The 24,622-nt window shown below is 42.4% G+C and overlaps 1 pseudogene; it reads right to left on the reverse strand.

Moving 5' to 3' along the window:
- Window positions 1–707: 707 nt before the first annotated feature.
- On the reverse strand, window positions 708–2,781 carry LOC127309526 (lecithin-cholesterol acyltransferase-like 1; annotated as a pseudogene).
- Window positions 2,782–24,622: the final 21,841 nt, after the last annotated feature.

Below are 24,622 nucleotides of genomic sequence, written 5' to 3' on the forward strand. Positions count from 1 at the left end.
GCGGCGGCGGAGGCCAACTCTATGGCCAGGACAATCATGTGGGACTCCTCATTGGCTGAGGCCCTCGAACGCCCCAAGCGGGACGAGGTGACAAATCTGCAGCGTGCGCGGCGTGCGGAGTGCGCGAAGCGCTCGCGCTTCGACGACGGCGCCGGCCCCTCCGGCGGCCAGTAGTAGGTCGCACGACTGCGAGTAATCGAGGCCGTGGTAGGCCGCGCGATGGCGAGTAGGTACGGCCGTTGTAGTTTTAGGTTAACTCGACTAACCATCTCTGTAAAGATGGTCCTTTTGGCCAATCAATAGTAATGAAAAAAAATATTTTGCTTACATAGTCACTGCCGACCGGGCCCGGATGCACCGAACGCGGACACTTTCCCCCAACGTCCACGGAGACGCAAGCCTGACGCATATTTGGGCCAGGTTTGTATCGCCGCGGACAGCCCGGTCACTTTGCGTCGCCCCGCTGGAGGTGGTATCAGACACATTTTTCGCCCCGACGGACGCAAACGGTCGCTCAGCGTCCGTTTGCGTCGCGCCGCTGGAGTGCCCTAAGAACCCGCTTATAGCCAGCTGACTAGAACTTATTGTACTTGCTCTAAGCCTTATTCTACTTGCTCTAATCTATTTTTGTTGGTTGTGTGTCAGATCCATTAACTAAGTTTTTATGTAGAGCACAATAACTTCATATTTCATACAGTGCATCATCTTGTCAAAACTCAAAAATGAATGGAATATCTGTTTCAAAAAAAAAAATGAACGAACAACAAATATTATGCTAAACTGCATATGTTGGAGTTTGACGGGAGCATATGCACCCAGCCAGTAGCCAAATAGAATTTCTGGCCATATATGTTGTATAAACTGCACATGGTTTCTTCATAACCATGTGCGATGATGGGTGTTAAATGACCCGATCTATGGCAGTAAGGTCTTTGGTCCTCACTAAACTTTTAGAAATTATTTACTACTACATAATAGCATTATTCCATAACAATTCAAAATCATCACATAATGGCTCTTTAGCAATTTGCCTCTAGAATTTCAGTCATAACTCTCCTAAGCGAACTTTCCTCACTAACAATACCAGAGTGGCTAGCATTAGCAATCTTGACGAACTTGAAAGGTATGTTACTCTGGCGCTGCTGCCTACTGATTTCTTTGACGAAGGCCAACACGCTAACTAAGTTCACGACCAAGTCACCATCACCATATACATACTCGGGAACCGCATCGAAGTTACTTTCCCAATAGAGCACCTGATTTGGTGTTTGGATGCCGGCGCCACAAAGGTATGTCGTTGGCACCATTGGTGCGTCGACCTTCAGCTTCGTGGGAAGCACCCGTTTCCCGATGTCGGTGTTGAAGCCAAGCGCCGTGAGTAAATCCATGTAGTCGTATGCTGAGTAGTTCCTATGTTTGGTAACTACAAGCGGCTCGTAACCAAAAACCATAGGAGACGGGAAGGATGTAAGGGAACTCGCGAAAGTTCTCCACATTGGCCGCAAATCCAGCCGCTTAACTGCCGGGACAACAATTACTGTCGGTCCTGAGGCAAAGTTTGTGACCACCTGCACAAAGCCTGTAAGAGGTGTGGCCGAGATTAGGACCATGTGCTTGATGAAAATTTTCCTCCATCATAGGGGGGTCGAATTGACGAAGTCGAGGGCGGCCCTGGCTCCGAAGCTGTGCCCAACGAGGATGGCTGGCTTGTTCCCATTCTTTAGGCTCGCGTTCTGCACCAGGTCCTTGACACGGGCAAAGTAGTCAGAGTACACCTGAGATAGCTGGCCAGGTGAAGGTGGAGCGTGCCGTATGTCGTAAGGAGCTCCGAAAAGTGTCTCGCTGTCGCGGTACCCTAGTGCCTCCAGTTCTTGGCGGAGCTTTAACAAGCAAAACACGTCACGCCCCCTGGAGACACACCTCCCATTAGAACTCCCAAAGTATATGCATACTATTACTACGTGCAGTATAAATCAGTAAATGCGTTAGTTGCCAAAGGATGACTTATATACATGGTTTCAAATTTCGGTTTCCGAAATATTTCAGTCACTACCGAAATCACTGAATTTCAGTGGATTTCGGTTTCCTTTCGGCTAAAGGGTACTCATAAAATTAAATAAAATATTTATGTTTTTGAAAAATACTTCGAAATTTATTTGAAACCATGTGTATTACTGAAATTAATGAAATACTTGGACCGAAACGTCTGCTGAAATCACTGAAATTCAATGAATTCCATGAAATCTCGGTGTGAATTAATTACATAGTACTAGCTAGCATGCATGAACTTACACATCGTCCTTTGCGGTAAAGCCGTCGGAAGAGCCGAAGTTGGGCACGCGCGTCTCGACGCCGGGCTGGTTGTGGAAGTCGTTGAGGACTGGATGGTAGACGAGGCTCATCTGCTCCAGCAAGCACGGCACGTAGTCGTGGTCGACCAGGTCCTGCGTGTTGTTCCACAGCGGGAACCACCCCTTCCCCTTGAGCGCGCCGCAGCGTGGCAGCGACGGAACGTAGGCGTCGGTGAGCCGCGCCTCCAGGTTGGGGCAGCTTATGCCAGGGAACAAGATTATCGGGTGGTAGACTTGGAGCCGGCCATGGCCGACTCTGCCGCTGGCGGCTTGATCGGTCGAGAGGTAATTGCGGAGGGGAGGCGGAAGGAGCAGGAGCAGCAGAGGTAGTAGCAAACGAAGGAGCTGTGTTTTTGTGCCCATGGTTGCACTGCAATGGTGATATATGATATGCTGCGCGGCTACAACACCCGTTCAGTTGTCACTTTGTCTACCATGTGCAGGCCTTTTGTAGTATTGGACAGAGCCCAGAGGAGCAATCATACAGCTAAGTGCGGACACGTCTACTTCGTACTCCTACAAGCTACAGGCCTACATCTACGAAAGTAACGAAACAAACCATGGCGCGTGTTTTTCATACCTTCTCGTGTCCCTTTTCGTTTTCGTATAGTACTTCTGGGTAATCGACTAGGCAAAATACAAAGGCTAGCCCAGTCAAGTAGCCAACCACCTCGTGTGTATGCAATCTAGACGATGTACGTACAACGCTCATTTAAATGGATGGACTCAGCTCACTGATCGGAGAAAATGACTACGACGTGCAACCTATCAGTCGCATCGCAATTTAATAACAGAGAAAACTGTGGCTTTTTCAAAGTATTGAATAAAGAGGTCTGGATCTTTTTTTTCCTAAAACTGAGAAAGCAGAAAAACAGAAATATTGTGTTGCCCGTCACTAAAGTAGTATGGGTTGATATACGGAGTACTTCAGTTTCAAAACAGCTTTGTTGTTAAACTAGGTCTCGTCTTCCTCCTACAACTTGAGTCGGTGCCCGTGTCGTCCTGCTACCATGGCAAGCGATACTGATTTCAAAATTTCGATAACCTGACACACTTATTGCTATTAGGTTCACCTAGCACGACCATATGCAATACTTCCATTCAATTCAGCATTTCCCAACAACAAAAAGAGTTGAGAGTCATATGTACAATTCCATCTTCATCAAGAATATCCTATGTAACATGTGTAATTTCTTGCATTTGTCCCCTATTTACATAAGTTTTTACATGCCATCTCATGGCTAATTACAATCATTTACACCGATCTACAACACAATAGATTTAATAAAACTTGTGGGCTCTACAAAGTTTAAAAATAGCAATCTTTTTTTTCGAAATGGGAATGTACCCCGGCTTCTGCATCGTGATGATGCACACGGCCATTTATTAAAAGGATTCATATTCAGTATGGTTACAACTCAAGCATCGCCAACAATTGATACAAAAATCAACCAGCGAAAAGAGCAAGACATACTATGACTACACATCAACATAGCCTCCTAGTATGTCACCAGCCAGCCAGGCACAAGATATCCTGAGCGACCATCTGGAGCCGTGTGCATCCAGAAACCATGGCATCCCGACAGCGAAAGGAGGGCCCAAATCTGAACCCAATGTGCGACCATATGGATAACCTGCAAAAAGTGAAAGGAATTTTTTTTTGTTAAAGATAATATCATTTATGATCCTCCATATAGACCAACATAAAGCAGAAACCCCGATCCGGATAAAAGCCTTAGATTATCTATGTACTCCATTCAACCAATTACCAAATATATTAGTAATATTGGTTGGAGGTGAAAGATCATAAGTAAAATTGACTGTACGCTAAAGAAGCTTAGCTAAAGGATATTCAATAAAGAGGTGTTGAATAGTCTCCTAGTCCCCGCAGAAAACACATTTCGTACACCCATTCCAGTGACGTTTAGCTAAATTATATTTAGTTAACAGAACCTTCACATGAAAATCTTTATTTTAAGGGGAACTTTCACCTTCCGGAGATACTTTCGCAAAAAAGGGGTATGGTCATTCATAATATCCTCATACATATGTAAAAAAATGTGTTCAATATAATCAACGAATGATTATGTACAGCAAACTCCAATCAACCAATACGGGCCCTAGTTAATCAAATTATTTGGAAAGTAAGTGTTCTTACGGTGTCCTGCAAGGCCGTAGTTTATGAGCAACTCGGTGGGGTGAGGTCATCGTGCTTTTGTGCCTTGGCTCTCAGCAGATTATGCAGAAATGAGTTCTATGGGAAGTTGTCTCATACTGTGGTTTATTTCTTCTATGAGTCGGTGATACGTCTCCAACGTATCTATAATTTCTGATGTTCCATGCTAGTTTTATGACAATACCTACATGTTTTGCTCACACTTTATAATGATTTTATGTATTTTCCGTAACTAACCTATTAACAAGATGCCGAAGTGCCAGTTCCTGTTTTCTGCTGTTTTTTGTTCCAGAAAGGCTGTTCGGGCAATATTCTCGGAATTCGACGAAACAAAAGCCAAACATCTTATTTCACCGAGACGGACCAGAACACTGAAGGGGAGACGGAGAGGAGGCCCAGGGCCTCCACACCATAGGCTGGCGCGGCCTAGGAGGGGGGCACGCCGCCCTATGGGGTGGGCCCCCCAGGCACCCCCTTGCGCCGCCTCTTCGCCTATATAATCTCTCGGGACGTGAAAACCCTACAACAATTGACGAAACTTCAGAAAGACTCCAGGGACGGCGCCGCCATCGCGAAACTCCGTTTCGGGGGACAGAAGTCTCTGTTCCGGCACGCCGCCGGGACGGGGAATTGCCCCCGGAGTCATCTCCATCGACACCACCGCCATCTTCATCGCCATTGCTGTCTCCCATGATGAGGAGGGAGTAGTTCTCCCCCGAGGCTAAGGGCTCTACCGGTAGCTATGTGGTTCATCTCTCTCTCCCATGGTGTGATCTTTATGTGATCATGAGCTTTGTATCACTATTAATCTATGTGCTACTCTAGTGATGTTATTAAAGTAGTCTATTCCTCCTCCATGATGTAATGTTGACAGTGTGTGCATCATGTAGTACTTGGCGTAGGTTATGATTGTAATCTCTTGTAGATTATGAAGTTAACTATTACTATGATAGTATCGTTGTGATCTATTCCCCCTTTCATAGCTATTGTTGACAGTGTGTATGCTATGTTAGTACTCGGTCTAAATTGCAACGGTCTATTATGCACTCTAAAGGTTACTTTAATATGAACTCCGGATGTTGTGGAGCTTGTTTACTCCGGCTTGAGGTGTGCTTTTGTAGCCCTACACAATGAATGGTGTTTGTTATCCAACAAGAGAGTGTAGAAAGTAGCATTTATTTATTCAGTTATGTGATCAATGTTGAGAGTGTACACTAGTGAAAGTATGATCCCTAGGCCTTGTTTCTAAGCATTGAAACACCGTTTCCAACAAGTTCTGCTACATGTTCGCTTGCTGCCATTTTTATTTTAGATTGCAACTACTACTTATAATCATCCATATTACTTGTATTTCACTATCTCTTCGCCGAACTAGTGCACCTATACATCTGACAAGTGTATTAGGTGTGTTGGGGACACAAGAGACTTCTTGTATCTTAATTGCAGGGTTGCTTGAGAGGGATATCTCTGACCTCTACCTCCCTGAGTTCGATAAACCTTGGGTGATTCACTTAAGGGAAACTTGCTGCTGTTCTACAAACCTCTGCTCTTGGAGGCCCAACAACATCTCTGAGGAATAGAAGCGTGCGTAGACATCAAGCTATTTTCTGGTGCCGTTGCCGGGGAGGTAAGGTAAAAGGTATTCACATCCTCCGACTACTAAGCTATTTCCTAGCACTGTTGCCGGTGTGTGAGTGCTCGAAGGTATCTCCTTTAGATTCTGCTATTATATCTTTTTGTTTCTTGTTTTTATTTTCACTAGTTAGGCTTAATGGAAAACAACAAAAAAATTAGAGATCTTTATGAACTTAATCTTGAATTAGGACATGATGTGTTTGAAGAGAGAATTAAAAAACCCATGGAACTTTGTTTGCAAAATAGTTGTAGCAATGTTATTAGCATGAACTCTTTGAATACTATTATTGCTAATGCTATGAAAGAATTTAAGCTTGGGGAAGCTGGTTGTGATATTTTTAGTCCCCCAAGTTTTGAGGAGAAAATTTTCTTTGATGATACTTTGCCTCCCATTTATGATGATTATAATGATAGTGGTATTTTGGTGCCACCTACTATGGAGGATAAAGTTTATTATGATTATACCATGCCTGCAATTTATGATAATTACAATGATGGTTGTGATAGTTTTACTCCCACTATTACTAATAAAATTGATTATGCTTATGTGGAGAGTAATGATACTTTTATGCATGTGAATAAGAATGCTTTATGTGATAGTTATATTGTTGAGTTTGTTCATGATGCTACTGAAAGTTATTATGAGAGAGGGAAACATGTTTATATGCATCTTAATAATATTAAGTTTCCCCACTTTAAGTTGAGAATCTTGAAGTTGCGCTTGTGTTGCCTTTCTATGCTTGTTGCATTATGCTTACATGACTTGTTTATTTACAAGATTCCTTTTCATAGGAAGTGGGTTAGGCTTAAATGTGTTTTGAATTTGCTTCTTGATGCTCTCTTTTGCTTCAACTCTTATTTCTTGCGCGAGCATCATTAAAATTACTGAGCCCATCTTAATGGCTATAAAGAAAGCACTTCTTGGGAGATAACACATGTTTTTATTTTGCTACTGTTTTGTTGTGTGTTGGAAGTTGTTATTACTGTAGCAATCTCTCCTTGTCATGTTTGTTTTGTTGTTGTGCCAAGAAAAGTCTCTAATAGAAGGTTGATACTAGATTTGGATTTCTGCGCAGAAACAGATTTCTATCTGTCACGAATTTGAGTAGATCTCTCTGTAAGAAACTCGTAAAATGTTGCAAATTTACATGCGTGATCCTCAGATATGTACGCAACTTTCATTAGTTTTGAGCTTCTTCATCTGAGCCTGTTAAGTGTCTCTGAAAAATTCGTCTTTACGGACTGTTCTGTTTTGACAGATTCTGCCTTTTATTTCGCATTGCCTCTTTTACTTGAGTGGATTTCTTTGTTCCATTAACTTTCAGTAGCTTTGGGCAATGTCCAGAAGTGTTAAGAATGATTGTGTCCTCTCTGAACATGTGAATTTTTGATTATGCACTAACCCTCTAATGAGTTTGTTTTGAGTTTGGTGTGGAGGAAGTTTTCAAGGATCAAGAGAGGAGGATGATACAATATGATCAAGAAGAGTGAAAAGTCTAAGCTTGGGGATGCCCCCGTGGTTCATCCCTGCATATTTCAAGAAGACTCAAGCATCTAAGCTTGGGGATGCCCAAGGCATCCCCTTCTTCATCGACAACTTATCAGGTCACCTCTAGTGAAACTATATTTTTATTCTGTCATATCTTATGTACTTTACTTGGAGCGTCTGTGTGCTTTTATTTTCATTTTGTTATCTTAGTTCTCTGAATAAATTGGATCATACCTTGTGTGGGAGAGAGACACGCTCCGCTTTTTCATATGAACACTAGTGTTCTTCGCTTTTACTTTTAATGTTCATGGCGGAGTTGAAAACCGCTTCGTTAATTGCTATTTGGTTGGAAACAGAAAATGCTTCATGTGGTAAATGGTATATGGTTTTGAATAATTTGATACTTGGCAATTGTTTTGAGCTCTCATAGATCATGTTTAAGCTCTTGCATCATGTAGTTTAAACCTATTAGTGGAGAACTACCGTAGAGCTTGTTGAAATTTGGTTTGCATGATTGGTCTCTCTAAGGTCTAGATATTTTATGGTAAAATTGTTTGAGCAACAAGGAGACAGTGTAGAGTCTTATAATGCTTGCAATATGTTCTTATGTAAGTTTTGCTGTACCGGTTCATACTTGTGTTTGCTTCAAACAACCTTGCTAGCCAAAGCCTTGTACTGAGAGGAAATGCTTATCGTGCATCCAAAAACCTTGAGCCAAAACTCATGCCATTTGTGTCCAACATAACTACCTATATGTGGTATTTCTCTGCCATTCCAAAGTAAATTGCTTGAGTGCTACCTTTAAAATTTCATTCCTTGTCTTTGCAATATATAGCTCATGGGAAACTAGCCTTAAAAACTATTGTGGTAAAGAATATGTAGCTTATGTATCTTATTTCTTATAAGTTGCTTGTTGAGCGGTAACCATGTTTCTGGGGACGCCATCAACTATTACACTTTTGTTGAATATCATGTGAGTTGCTATGCATGTTCGTCTTGTCTGAAGTAAGGGTGATTTATCATGATCAAATGGTTTGAGTATGCATATTGTTAGAGAAGAACATTGGGCCGCTAACCGAAGCCATGTATCATGGTGGAAGTTTCAGTTTGGACATTAATCCTCAATCTATTATGAGAAAATTATCTGTTGTTGAATGCTTATGCATTAAAGAGGAGTCCATTATCTGTTTTCTATGTTGTCCCGGTGATAACGCGTGAAGCACACGTCCGTTGGGAACCCCAAGAGGAAGGTGTGATGCGTACAGCAGCAAGTTTTCCCTCAGTAAGAAACCAAGGTTATCGAACCAGTAGGAGATGAATGCCACATGAAGGTTGTTGGCAGAGGAGTGTAGTGTGGCGCAACACCAGGGATTCCGGCGCCAACGTGGAACGTGCACAACACAATCAAAATACTTTGCCCCAACTTAACAGTGAGGTTGTCAATCTCACCGGCTTGCTGTAAACAAAGGATTAAATATATGGTGTGGAGAATGATGTTTGCTTGTGAAGAACAACAGAGAACAGAGTTTGCAGTAGATTGTATTTCAGATGTAAAAGAATGGACCAGGATCCACAGTTCACTAGTGGTGTCTCTCCCATAAGATAAATAGCATGTTGGGTGAACAAATTACAGTTGGGCAATTGACAAATAGAGATGCACATACATATCATGATGATTACTATGAGATTTAATCAGGGCATTACGACAAAGTACATAGACCGCTATCCAGCATGCATCTATGCCTAAAAAGTCCACCTTCGGGTTAGCATCCGCACCCCTTCCAGTATTAAGTTGCAAACAACAGATAATTGCATTAAGTATGGTGCGTAATGTAATCAACACAAATATCCTTAGACAAAGCATTGATGTTTTATCCCTAGTGGCAACAGCACATCCACAACCTTAGAACTTTCTGTCACTGTCCCAGATTCAATGGAGGCATGAACCCACTATCGAGCATAAATACCCCCTCTTGGAGTCACAAGTATCAACTTGGCCAGAGCCTCTACTAGCAACGGAGAGCATGCAAGAACATAAAGAACACATATATGATAGATTGATAATCAACTTGACATAGTATTCAATATTCATCAGATCCCAACAAACACAACATGTAGCATTACAAATAGATGATCTTGATCATGATAGGCAGCTCACAAGATCTAACATGATAGCACAATGAGGAGAAGACAACCATCTAGCTACTGCTATGGACCCATAGTCCAGGGATGAACTACTCATGCATCAATCCGGAGGCGGGCATGGTGATGTAGAGCCCTCCGGTGATGATTCCCCTCTCCGACAGGGTGCCAGAGGCGATCTCCTGAATCCCCCGAGATGGGATTGGCGGCGGCGGCGTCTCTGGAACTTTTTCCATATCGTGGCTCTCGGTAATAGGGTTTTCGCGACGGAGAGTTTAAGTAGGCGGAAGGGCAGAGTCGGGGGCGCTCGAGGGGCCCACACCATAGGCCAGCGCGGGCCCCTCCTTGGTCGCGCTACCCTATGGTGTGGCCACCTCGTGGCTCCACTCCGTATCCTCTTCGGTCTTCTGGAAACTCCGTGGAAAAATAAGACCCTGGGCGTTAATTTCGTCCAATTCCGAGAATATTTCCTGTGTAGGATTTCTGAAACCAAAAACAGCACAAAACAGGAACTGGTGCTTCGGCATCTCGTTAATACGTTAGTGCCGGAAAATGCATATAAATGATGTAAAGTGTGTATAAAACATGTGAGTATTGTCATAAAACTAGCATGAAACATACTATGGTAGTTCTTCATTAATAGGTGCAAAGTACATGATGCAAGAGCTTAAACATGATCTATTTGAGCACAACAATTGCCAAGTATCAAATTATTCAAGACAATATACCAATTTCCACATGAAGCATTTTCTGTTTCCAACCATATAACAATGAACGAAGCAGTTTCAACCTTCGCCATGAACATTAAAAGTAAAGCTAAGAACACCAGTGTTCATATGAAACAGCGGAGCGTGTCTCTCTCCCAAACAAAGAATGCTAGGATCCGATTTTATTCAAACAAAAACAAAAATAAAAACATACAGACGCTCCAAGTAAAGCACATAAGATGTGACTGAATAAAAATATAGTTTCACTAGAGGTGACCTGATAAGTTGTCGATGAAGAAGGGGATGCCCAAGGCATCCCCAAGCTTAGATGCTTGGGTCTTCTTGAAATATGCAGGGATGAACCACGGGGGCATCCCCAAGCTTAGACTTTTCACTCTTCTTGATCATATTGTATCATCCTCCTCTCTTGATCCTTGAAAACTTCCTCCACACCAAACTCAAAACAAACTCATTAGAGGGTTAGTGCATAATAAAAAAAATCACATATTCAGAGGTGACATAATCATTCTTAACACTTCTGGACATTGCCCAAAGCTACTGAAAGTTAATGGAACAAAGAAATCCATTCAACATAGCAAAAGAGGCAATGTGAAATAAAAGGCAGAATCTGTCAAAACAGAACAGTCCGTAAATACGAATTTTTTAGAGGAACTTAACTTGCTCAGATGAAAAAGCTCAAATTGAATGAAAGTTGCGTACATATCTGAGGATCACGCATGTAAATTGGCAGATTTTTCTGAGTTACCTAGAGAGAGTTCTACTCAAATTCGTGACAGCAAGAAATCTGTTTCTGCGCAGTAATCCAAATCTAGTATCAACCTTACTATCAAAGACTTTACTTGGCACAACAATGCAATAAAATAAAGATAAGGAGATGTTGCTACAGTAGTAACAACTTCCAAGACTCAAATATAAAATAAAAGTGCAGAAGTAAAATAATGGGTTGTCTCCCATAAGCGCTTTTCTTTAACGCCTTTCAGCTAGGCGCAGAAAGTGTGAATCAAGTATTATCGAGAGATGAAGCATCAACATCATTACCAGGGGAGTTGGGAGTTTTCTCAACAATGCATTGTATCTTGTCTATATAAGTAACTCCTCTTTCGTTGCTCCTAGGCTTACTATCCTCATCAAACAAATTTTCAGGAACAAGCCAAGCATAGTTATTTTCTAGAGCTTCATGCATTCCCATGAGTTTAAGAAGGTATTGGTACTTTAATATCCCCCTCACCATTGTTTTTATTAGTGTATTTTAATATATCCATGTCCATTTTTTCAAGTGTTTTTGCAAAATAGGTATAAAAGCCAAGCCTCTTATGCTTAATAAAAACTTTTCTAGCTTCTTTAGCTATATCACCAAATTCTCTAAGAAGGACCTCTAAAACAAAATCTCTCTTTTCTCCCCTTTTCATATCAGAGAGTGTAAGAAACATATGTTGCATTATAGGATTGAGATTAATGAATCTAGTTTCCAACATGTGTACTAAAGAGGCAGTAGCTCTTTCATAAGTAGGAACAACTTTTACCAAGTGTTTATCTTCAAAATCTTCAACCATACTAACATGAGTGAAAAATTCTTCTATATTATCTCTTCCAATGATAGATCCTTTCCCTACCGGTATATCTTTCAGAGTGAACTTAGGATGAAGCATGATGAAATAAACAAAAGGTAAATAAAGTAAATGCAAGTAACTAATTTTTTTGTGTTTTTGATATAGAGAAAGCAAACAAGACAAATGAAATAAAGTAAAGCAACTAATGTTTTTTGTGTTTTTGATATAAAGAAAGCAAACAAAGCAGAAAATAAAATAAAGTAAAGCAAGACAATAACAAAGTAAAGAGATTAGAAGTGAGAGACTCCCCTTGCAGCGTGTCTTGATCTCCCCGGCAACAGCGCCAGAAAAAGAGCTTGATAACGCGTGAAGCACACGTCCATTGGGAACCCCAAGAGGAAGGTGTGATGCGTACAGCAGCAAGTTTTCCCTCAGTAAGAAACCAAGGTTATCGAACTAGTAGGAGATCAAGGCCACGTGAAGGTTGTTGGCGGAGGAGTGTAGTGCGGCGCAACACCAGGGATTCCGGCGCCAACGTGGAACCTGCACAACACAATCAAAATACTTTGCCCCAACTTAACGGTGAGGTTGTCAATCTCACCGGCTTGCTGTAAACAAAGGATTAAACGTATGGTGTGGAGAATGATGTTTGCTTGTGAAGAACAACAGAGAACAGAGTTTGCAGTAGATTGTATTTCAGATGTAAAAGAATGGACCGGGGTCCACAGTTCACTAGTGGTGTCTCTCCCATAAGATAAATAGCATGTTGGGTGAACAAATTACAGTTGGGCAATTGACAAATAGAGATGCACATACATATCATGATGATTACTATGAGATTTAATCAGGGCATTACGACAAAGTACATAGACCGCTATCCAGCATGCATCTATGCCTAAAAAGTCCACCTTCGGGTTAGCATCCGCACCCCTTCGAGTATTAAGTTGCAAACAACAGACAAGTGCATTAAGTATGGTGCGTAATGTAATCAACACAAATATACTTAGACAAAGCATTGATGTTTTATCCCCTCTTGGAGTCACAAGTATCAACTTGGCCAGAGCCTCTACTAGCAACGGAGAGCATGCAAGAACATAAAGAACACATATATGATAGATTGATAATCAACTTGACATAGTATTCAATATTCATCGGATCCCAACAAACACAACATGTAGCATTACAAATAGATGATCTTGATCATGATAGGCAGCTCACAAGATCTAACATGATAGCACAATGAGGAGAAGACAACCATCTAGCTACTGCTATGGACCCATAGTCTAGGGATGAACTACTCACGCATCAATCCGGAGGCGGGCATGGTGATGTAGAGCCCTCCGGTGATGATTTCCCTCTCCGGCAGGGTGCCAGAGGCGATCTCCTGAATCCCCCGAGATGGGATTGGCGGCGGCGGCGTCTCTGGAACTTTTTCTGTATCGTGGCTCTCGGTAATAGGGTTTTCGCGATGGAGAGTTTAAGTAGGCGGAAGGGCAGAGTCGGGGGCGCTCGAGGGGCCCACATCATAGGCCGACGCGGGCCCCTCCTTGGTCGCGCTTCCCTATGGTGTGGCCACCTCGTGGCCCCACTCCGTATCCTCTTCGGTCTTCTGGAAACTCCGTGGAAAAATAATACCCTGGGCGCTAATTTCGTCCAATTCCGAGAATATTTCCCGTGTAGGATTTCTGAAACCAAAAACAGCACAAAACAGGAACTGGCGCTTCGGCATCTCGTTAATAGGTTAGTGCCGGAAAATGCATATAAATGATGTAAAGTGTGTATAAAACATGTGAGTATTGTCATAAAACTAGCATGGAACATAAGAAATTATGGATACGTTTGAGACGTCTCACCCGGTATGGATGTCCTTAGTTGAGATCTATCAAAAACGAGAAATCAAATGCGATCTATCTCCTTGGACCTTTGTACAGGCAGCATAGAGGTACCCCTTTGTGACACTTGGTTGAAACATATGCAATGCAATGATAATCCATGGAAATCCAAGCTAATTAGGACAAGGTGCGAGCACTATTGGTATTCTATGCATGAGGCTTGCAACTTATAGGATGTCTTATGCATAACACATATGAATTATTACTACCGTTGACAAAATTGTTTCTATGTTTTCAAAATAAAAGGTCTAGCACAAAAATAGTAATTCATGCTTCCCTCTGCGAAGGGCATTTCTTTTACTTTATGTTGAGTCAGTTTACCTACTTCCTTCTATCTTAGAAGCAAACACTTGTGTCAACTGTGTGCATTGATTCCTACATACTTGCTTATTTGCACTCATCATATTACTTTGTGTTGACAATTATCCATGAGATATACATGTTGAAGTTGAAAGAAACTGCTGAAACTTATATCTTCCTTTGTGTTGCTTCAAAACTTTCTACTAAGAATTTATTGCTTTATGAGTTAACTCTTATGCAAGACTTTTTGATGCTTGTCTTGAAAGTACTATTCATGAAAAGTTTTTGCTATATGATTCAGTTGTTTAGTCGTTATCTTTTTGTTAGCAAACTATAGACCATTGCTTTGAGTCACTTCATTCATCTCATATGCTTTACAATAGTGTTGATCAAGATTATGTTGGTAGCATGTCACTTCAGAAATTATTCTTTTTTATCGTTTACCTACTCGAGGGCGAGTAGGAACTAAGCTTGGGGATGCTTGATACGTCTCCAACGTATCTATAATTTCTGATGTTCCATGCTAGTTTTATGACAATACCTACATGTTTTGCTCACACTTTATAATGATTTTATGCATTTTCCGGAACTAACCTATTAACAAGATGCCGAAGTGCCAGTTCCTGTTTTCTGCTGTTTTTGGTTCCAGAAAGGCTGTTCGGGTAATATTTTCGGAATTCGACGAAACAAAAGCCAAACATCTTATTTCACCGAGACGGACCAGAACACCGAAGGGGAGACGGAGAGGAGGCCCAGGGCCTCCACACCATAGGCTGGCGCGGCCTAGGAGGGGGGCGCGCCGCCCTATGGGGTGGGCCCCCCAGGCACCCCCTTGCGCCGCCTCTTCGCCTATATAATCTCTCGGGACGTGAAAACCCTACAACAATTGACGAAACTCCAGAAAGACTCCAGGGATGGCGCCGCCATCGCGAAACTCCGTTTCGGGGGACAGAAGTCTCTGTTCCGGCACGCCGCCGGGACGGGGAATTTCCCCCGGAGTCATCTCCATCGACACCACCGCCATCTTCATCGCCATTGTTGTCTCCCATGATGAGGAGGGAGTAGTTCTCCCCCGAGGCTAAGGGCTCTACCGGTAGCTATGTGGTTCATCTCTCTCTCCCATGGTGTGATCTTTATGTGATCATGAGCTTTGTATCACTATTAATCTATGTGCTACTCTAGTGATGTTATTAAAGTAGTCTATTCCTCCTCCATGATGTAATGTTGACAGTGTGTGCATCATGTAGTACTTGGCGTAGGTTATGATTGTAATCTCTTGTAGATTATGAAGTTAACTATTACTATGATAGTATCGATGTGATCTATTCCCCCTTTCATAGCTATTGTTGACAGTGTGTATGCTATGTTAGTACTCGGTCTAAATTGCAACGGTCTATTATGCACTCTAGAGGTTACTTTAATATGAACTCCGGATGTTGTGGAGCTTGTTTACTCCGGCTTGAGGTGTGCTTTTGTAGCCCTACACAATGAATGGTGTTTGTTATCCAACAAGAGAGTGTATAAAGTAGCATTTATTTATTCAGTTATGTGATTAATGTTGAGAGTGTACACTAGTGAAAGTATGATCCCTAGGCCTTGTTTCTAAGCATTGAAACACCGTTTCCAACAAGTTCTGATACATGTTCGCTTGCTGCCATTTTTATTTCAGATTGCAATTACTACTTATAATCATCCATATTAATTGTATTTCACTATCTCTTCGCCTAACTAGTGCACCTATACATCTGACAAGTGTATTAGGTGTGTTGGGGACACAAGAGACTTCTTGTATCTTAATTGCAGGGTTGCTTGAGAGGGATATCTCTGACCTCTACCTCCCTGAGTTCGATAAACCTTGGGTGATTCACTTAAGGGAAACTTGCTGCTGTTCTACAAACCTCTGCTCTTGGAGGCCCAACACTGTCTACAGGAATAGAAGCGTGCGTAGACATCAGTCGGCCTCCCCTCACTTCGGTTCTTCGATGGAGCTCGATAGCAGTGCAACTGTCACCTGTTTCGGTACTCTAAGAGTTGTGCAACGCCATGCCTACAACAACGGTACGCGCTTTTTTTGCATTCATCCCCCTTCAAGAAACAAACCATCTCCCACCACTGCCAATGCTATTAGCCTCACCATTCTGTCCTTCAACATCTCAATCGCAGCTGGTAAATTACAATGACCTAGCATACCAATGTATGTTGTAGTACGTAAGTCGTTGATATAACACCAATAAAATACCGTTTCACATACATTATATCTCTCAGAGTGGTACAACATAAACATCGTGGGTCCACTGTATAACTATAAAATTATAACTCCCACGGATGAGGACATCCCTACTACACTACTACCTCCATCATTGCAAGATGAAGACGATGCTGTTGTGAAACTTAAGTCCAATGAAGTCAGGATTGGACCAATGACACAAGCTCGTGCGAACCTACTCAAACAACAGGTGAACTTATTCCTAAGTGATACTTTGATCGATGAGAACTTTATACTGTCTAAGTCCTATTACTTATGTATGATCAGGTACAAAGAGGGAGCAAGCATCACACGAGGAGGAGAGGAGCAGCTGGACGTGAAGCTGGACATGAAGACATCAGCATAAAGGGCTACCACCTCGCCTGCACCTCACCAGCTTCCTCTACAGTCCAAGCATCTGTGACGCAACATCGTCCACGATGCTCACGCTACGACTGCGGGGGAGTGTTAGTCCGCTGGTTCCTACCTTCGGCTTCTCTCCAGTCTGACCGTCCGCGACGCTACTGTTGTTCACGTCACTACCGCTACGACTACGGGGGAGTGTTAGAGATATATTTGGTATAAGTATATTAGGTAGTCTAGGATTTGTAATCTCTACCTACCATATCTCTAGAAGAGCTATCTTAGCCTCCAAGTCTGTACCACTATATATACTCGCCCGAGAGGCGCAATACAACATCCAACATATTTCGCATATCTCTCTCCCTCTATCCTTCAACAGTTGGCCTCGATGGAGAATCTCGAGTCTGGCGTGACCGAGGAGATCGGATGCTAGGTCGCCGGCGTCGGGGAATTCGTAGGCGAGGGCGGCGGCATCTGGGAGCGCGCAGACGATGCAGCGGTGAGCAAGGTCGTAGCGGTCGTGGGTCGGGGAAGATAATGGCGAGCACAGCCCCGCCGCCTGGGAGCTCTGAGGCGGTCTCGATGGGGGACAGAGGAAGTCTGGCGTGGACCTCTAAGTCGAGGGATGCGAGACGGAGTAGTTCGATCGAGGAATTTTGGGCGGGACTTCAATCTCGATAGAGAAAATCGAGGGACTGCAGTCCTGAACTTCCGACGGGATTGCGAGCTGGGGTTTCGTTTTCGATCGATGGAATCGAGGGACCGAGTCCTTTTTATGAGCGAACCCATGGCCGTGTGTCAAGCATAGTTCATGTGGATCGAGAGCAATCCGTGTCGAAACGGTGGAACCGCTTGAGGCACAAACTGGGCCGGGCCACCAATTGATGGGCCACGGGGCTTGACTCACGTACGTAATGCCTCAGTTCCTCAAGGTCGTCTCGCGACACGGATGAAACGTTATTCTAACTTGCTGGTGGTAGCTGATGTAATTTCAGCGAAAAACAGGGGTAATTTTTGATGGACCAACAAGAAGCCTTATTTTCTTTATTATTAGGTATAGGTATAGATATAGATATCATACACTTTAAGAAATTTTGCTGATATGCATACCAATAAATGAAGAAAGGGAGTGATATAGTAACTAGATGAGTCTACAACCCAATACAAGACAAAATGAGTCTATAACCTAATAATATGACTTTGCATGACACTATATATATGTTACTACCCACTGTGAATGTAGTAACTGAAAGGATCGTATGCCGCACCTAGAGGGGGGGGGGGGTGAATAGGTGCTAACCAATTTTTAGTTCTTTTTCAATTTAGGCTTGACACAAAGGTAAATTCTCTAGATATGCAACTAAGTGAATTTCCCTATATGACAAGGTTATCAACTAAGCAAGATATAGCTACGCAATATATAGGAGATAGAATAGGATAGAGGTAACCGAGAGTGGAGCACGCGATGAAACGGAGATGATTCCCGTAGTTCCCTTCCTTTGCAAGAAGGTACGTCTACGTTTGGAGGAGTGTGGTTGCTACGCAAGCCAAACCAACAGCCACGAAGGCTTCACTCAGATCTCCTGTGAGCAACGCCACGAAGGCCTAGCCCACTTCCACTAAGGGATTTCCTCGAGGCGGAAACCAGGCCTTTACAAAGTTCTTGGGGCACACATCCACAACCTAATTGGAGGCTCCCAAATCTGTAACAACACAACAATCAACAACAATACATCAACACAAATCAACTAGGGATCCAAAGAGGAACACTAGCAAGGGGGCCCTCAAACAAATGAGGGGGAAATGTAAATCGCTTCGGTGAGGATGTAGATCGGTGTCTTCTCCTTCGAATATCCAAAGATCAAGAGCTTTGGTTCGGGGAGGAAGGAGATCTTGTAAATCTTGTGTTCTTGAGGTGGCTCTAATGGTGGTGAAGCTTGGCAGATTTTGTGCAAATGATTGAGCAAAGGAGGAAGGAAGAAGAAGAGGGGTATAAATACCCCTCCCCAAAATCCAGCCGTTGGGGCTTCCGGGGGGCCGGATATTCCGGCCTAAGTAAGGGTCGGATAATCCGCCCCCCGGATAATCCGGCCTCAAGTACAAAACCGGGAGAATGTCCGGCCAAATATCCGGCCTCTAACCAGACTTGCTTTTCTTCAGGTCCTTAGCCATTTTCGAGGGGGCCGGATATTTCCGAAATGTCCGGCCCGGATAATCCGGCCTTGGGACAAAACCGAGACAATATCCGGGCAAATGTCCGGCCCCTATCCAGAAGCATACTGAGCCGCAAATCCTCAAGTCCTTAGCCGAAAAACTGGGGGCCGGATATTTTGGAAATATCCTGCCTGATGATCTTTTTGCTGCATCTTTTTGACAGAACTGACCACATCCAACACACATAAAAATGTATCTATATAATCCCTATACCACTTAAACAAACATTAGTGTATCACATACATTGACATCAAACACACAAAACATAATATGAGAGATGTTCTTTCAATCTCCCCCTTTTTGGTGTTTGATGACAATATACGGATTTGCAAGAGAATCACTATAGAGACAAGCATGATGGCAAAACATAGAGGCACTCCCCCTACATGTGTGCATATAAGTAATTTGCATTTGAATACAAATACACAACACATAGGAGCGAGGTGCCTCAACACAAGAGGTATCCAACATGAGCTCTAACAAGAGACATAGACATATATGAAGTTGAGATAGGATGCTCGAAATCATACCCATGTGTAGATATATAATACGGAGATATAGCATCACACATAATATAATAGCCTTGATCTCAACATATAGAATTCCGAAAACCATAACAATGTCTCACACCACATAGCACATAGTTTTAAACGGAACACAAGCAAACCAAATAGTTCAAATAAGAGGGAACACAAGCAATAGAAGAAAGATAAACACATATGCTTGTGCCCAAACCATGCAAATCCCCGAGAGTTATAGTAGAAAACTTCTCCCCCTTTGGCATCGAGATGCCAAAAAGGGGATAAGCGCGATGCTACTCGCCCATGGAGATCACTCGGAGCCATTGTCATTGTCGGACTGGTACTCCTCTTCTTCTTCTTCTTCATCATCAGTGTCAGGGGCATCCGGAGAGCGGCGAGTGAGGTTGGACCTTTGAATGCAATCATCAAGATCACTCCACGGAACCTGTGCAGAATGCCACTGATACGTCTCCAACGTATCGATAATTTCTTATGTTCCATGCCACATTATTGATGTTATCTACATGTTTTATGCACACTTTATGTCATATTCGTGCATTTTCTGGAACTAACCTATTAACAAGATGCCGAAGTGCCAGTTCCTGTTTTCTGCTGTTTTTGGTTTCAGAAATCCTAGTAACGAAATATTCTCGGAATCGGACGAAATCAACGCCCAGGTTCCTATTTTCACCGGAAGCATCCAGAACACACGAGAAGGACCAGAGGTGGGGCACTGGGCCCCCAGATGATAGGCCGGCGCGGCCCAGCCCCTGGCCGCGCCGTCCTATGGTGTCGTCGCCCCTTCGACCTTCTGACGCCGCCTCTTCGCCTATATAAAGGTCCCAGACCTAAAACCTCGACACGAAAAAGCCACGGTACGAGAAACCATCCAGAGCCGCCGCCATCGCGAAGGCAAGATCTGGGGGACAGGAGTCTCTGTTCCGGCACGCCGCCGGAACGGGGAAGTGCCCCCGGAAGGCTTCTCCATCGACACCGCTGCCATCTCCACCGCCATCTTCATCAACGCTGCTGCTCCCATGAGGAGGGAGTAGTTCTCCATCGAGGCTCGGGGCTGTACCGGTAGCTATGTGGTTCATCTCTCTCCTATGTACTTCAATACAATAATCTCATGAGCTGCCTTACATGATTGAGATTCATATGATGATGCTTGTAATCTAGATGTCATTATGCTAGTCAAGTGAGTTTTACTTATGTGATCTCCGGAGACTCCTTGTCCCACGTGTGTAAAGGTGACAGTGTGTGCACCGTGTGGGTCTCTTAGGCTATATTTCACAGAATACTTATTCACTGTTATGAATGGCATAGTGAAGTGCTTATTTATATCTCTTTATGATTGCAATGTGTTTTGTATCACAATTTATCTATGTGCTACTCTAGTGATGTTATTAAAGTAGTTTTATTCCTCCTGCACAGTGTAATGGTGACAGTGTGTGCATCCGTGTTAGTACTTGGCGTAGGCTATGATTATGATCTCTTGTAGATTATGAAGTTAACTATTGCTATGATAGTATTGATGTGATCTATGCCTCCTTTCTTAGCATGAAGGTGACAGTGTGCATGCTACGTTAGTACTTGGTTTAGTTGTGTTGATCTATCTTACACTCTAAGGTTATTTAAATATGAACATTGAATTGTGGAGCTTGTTAACTCCGGCATTGAGGGTTCGTGTAATCCTACGCAATGTGTTCATCATCCAACAAGAGTGTAGAGTATGCATTTATCTATTCTGTTATGTGATCAATGTTGAGAGTGTCCACTAGTGAAAGTCTAATCCCTAGGCCTTGTTCCTAAATACCGCTATCGCTGCTTGTTTACTGTTTTACTGCGTTACTACTGATGCAATACTACCACCATCAACTACACGCCAGCAAGCTATTTTCTGGCACCGTTGCTACTGCTCATACTTATTCATACCACCTGTGTTTCACTATCTCTTCGCCGAACTAGTGCACCTATTAGGTGTGTTGGGGACACAAGAGACTTCTTGCTTTGTGGTTGCAGGGTTGCATGAGAGGGATATCTTTGACCTCTTCCTCCCTGAGTTCGATAAACCTTGGGTGATCCACTTAAGGGAAAACTTGCTGCTGTTCTACAAACCTCTGCTCTTGGAGGCCCAACACTGTCTACAGGAAAAGGAGGAGGCGTAGACATCAAGCTATTTTCTGGCGCCGTTGCCGGGGAACGAAAAGCTACAATACAGGGATTTCCTCCCTCGTCAACCACGCGCCAGTTGTAGACAGCATCAAGTATTTTCTGGCGCCGTTGCCGGGGAGGAAAGGTAAAAGGTACTCACACTCCGGATCTCGGCTACTAAGCTATTTCCCGGCGCCGTAAGTACTCGAAGCTATTTCCTTTAGATCCTGCAATTGCATCTTTTTGTTTCTTGTTTACACTAGTTTGGCATAATGGACAAGAATGAGCTTCTTATGCTATTTCCTAATTTAAAACATGGATTGTTTGATGCAAAAATTAAAAAACCTATGGAATCTTATTTGCATGTTGGTAGTAATATTAGTATAAACGCTTTGAACACCATTGTTGATAATGATATAGAAAGTTCTAAGCTTGGGGAAGTTGGTTTTCATGATCTTTTTAGTCCCCCAAGCATTGAGGAGAAAATTTTCTTTGATGATACTTTGCCTCCTATATATGATGATTATAATGATAGTGGTCTTTTGGTGCTACCTACTATGGAGAGTAAATTTTGTTGTGATTATACTATGCCTCCTACACTTGATGAGAAGAATAATGATAGCTACTTTGTTGAATTTGCTCCCACTAGTACTAATAAAATTGATTATGCTTATGTGGAGAGTAATAATTTTATGCATGAGACTCATGATAAGAATACTTTATGTGATGGTTATATTGTTGAGTTTTCTCATGACACTACTGAAAGTTATTATGAGAGAGGAAAATATGGTTGTAGAAATTTTCATGTTACTAAAACACCTCTCTATGTGCTGAAATTTTTGAAGCTACACTTGTTTTATCTTCCTATGCTTGTCACCTTGCTCTTCATGAATTTGTTTATTTACAAGATTCCTATGCATAGGAAGCATGTTAGGCTTAAATTTGTTTTGAATTTGCTTCTTGATGCTCTCTTTTGCTTCAACTACTATTTCTTGCGAGTGCATCATTAAAACTGCTGAGCCCATCTTAATGGCTATAAAGAAAGAACTTCTTGGGAGATAACCCATGTGTTATTTTGCTACAGTACTTTGTTTTTATTTTGTGTCTTGGAAGTTGTTTACTACTGTAGCAACCTCTCCTTATCTTAGTTTTGTGTTTTATTGTGCCAAGTAAAGTCTTTGATAGTAAAGTCAATACTAGATTTGGATTACTGCGCAGAAACAGATTTCTTGCTGTCACGAATCTGGGCAAAATTCTCTGTAGGTAACTCAGAAAATTATGCCAATTTACGTGAGTGATCCTCAGATATGTACGCAACTTTCATTCAATTTGGGCATTTTCATCTGAGCAAGTCTGTTGCCATCTTAAAATTCGTCTTTACGGACTGTTCTGTTTTGAAAGATTCTGCCTTTTATTTCGCATTGCCTCTTTCGCTGTGTTGGGTGGATTTCTTTGTTCCATTACCTTCCAGTAGCTTTGGGCAATGTCCAGAAGTGTTAAGAATGATTGTGTCACCTCTGAACATGTGAATTTTTGATTATGCACTAACCCTCTAATGAGTTTGTTTCGAGTTTGGTGTGGAGGAAGTTTTCAAGGGTCAAGAGAGGAGGATGATATACTACGATCAAGGAGAGTGAAAGCTCTAAGCTTGGGGATGCCCCGGTGGTTCACCCCTGCATATATCAAGAAGACTCAAGCGTCTAAGCTTGGGGATGCCCAAGGCATCCCCTTCTTCATCGACAAATTATCAGGTTCCTTCTCTTGAAACTATATTTTTATTCGGTCACATCTTATGTGCTTTACTTGGAGCGTCTGTATGATTTTATTTTTGTTTATGTTTGAATAAATTGGATTACATCATGCTTGTGTGGGAGAGAGACACGCTCCGCTGTTGCATATGAACACATGTGTTCTTAGCTTTTAGTATTCATGGCGAAGTTTCTTCTTCGTTAAATTGTTATATGGTTGGAATTGGAAAATGATACATGTAGTAATTGCTATAATGTCTTGGGTAATGTGATACTTGGCAATTGTTATGCTCATGTTTAAGCTCTTGCATCATATGCTTTGCACCCATTAATGAAGAAATACATAGAGCATGCTAAAATTTGGTTTGCATATTTGGTTTCTCTAAGGTCTAGATAATTTCTAGTATTGAGTTTGAACAACAAGGAAGACGGTGTAGAGTCTTATAATGTTTACAATATGTCTTTTATGTGAGTTTTGCTGCACCGGTTCATCCTTGTGTTTGTTTCAAATAACCTTGCTAGCCTAAACCTTGTATCGAGAGGGAATACCTCTCATGCATCCAAAATACTTGAGCCAACCACTATGCCATTTGTGTCCACCATACCTACCTACTACATGGTATTTCTCCACCATTCCAAAGTAAATTGCTTGAGTGCTACCTTTAAATTCCATCATTCGCCTTTGCAATATATAGCTCATGGGACAAATAGCTTAAAAACTATTGTGGTATTGAATATGTACTTATGCACTTTATCTCTTATTAAGTTGCTTGTTGTGCGATAACCATGTTTCTGGGGACGCCATCAACTACTCTTTGTTGAATTTCATGTGAGTTGCTATGCATGTTCGTCTTGTCTGAAGTAAGAGCGATCTACCACCTTATGGTTAAGCATGCATATTGTTAGAGAAGAACATTGGGCCGCTAACTAAAGCCATGATCCATGGTGGAAGTTTTAGTTTTGGACATATATCCTCAATCTCAAATGAGAAAATTATTAATTGTTGTTACATGCTTATGCATAAAAGAGGAGTCCATTATCTGTTGTCTATGTTATCCCGGTATGGATGTCTAAGTTGAGAATAATCAATAGCGAGAAATCCAATGCGAGCTTT

The sequence above is a fragment of the Lolium perenne genome, chromosome 1, assembly GCF_019359855.2.
Source record: "Lolium perenne isolate Kyuss_39 chromosome 1, Kyuss_2.0, whole genome shotgun sequence".
NCBI classification, from domain to species: Eukaryota; Viridiplantae; Streptophyta; class Magnoliopsida; order Poales; family Poaceae; genus Lolium; species Lolium perenne.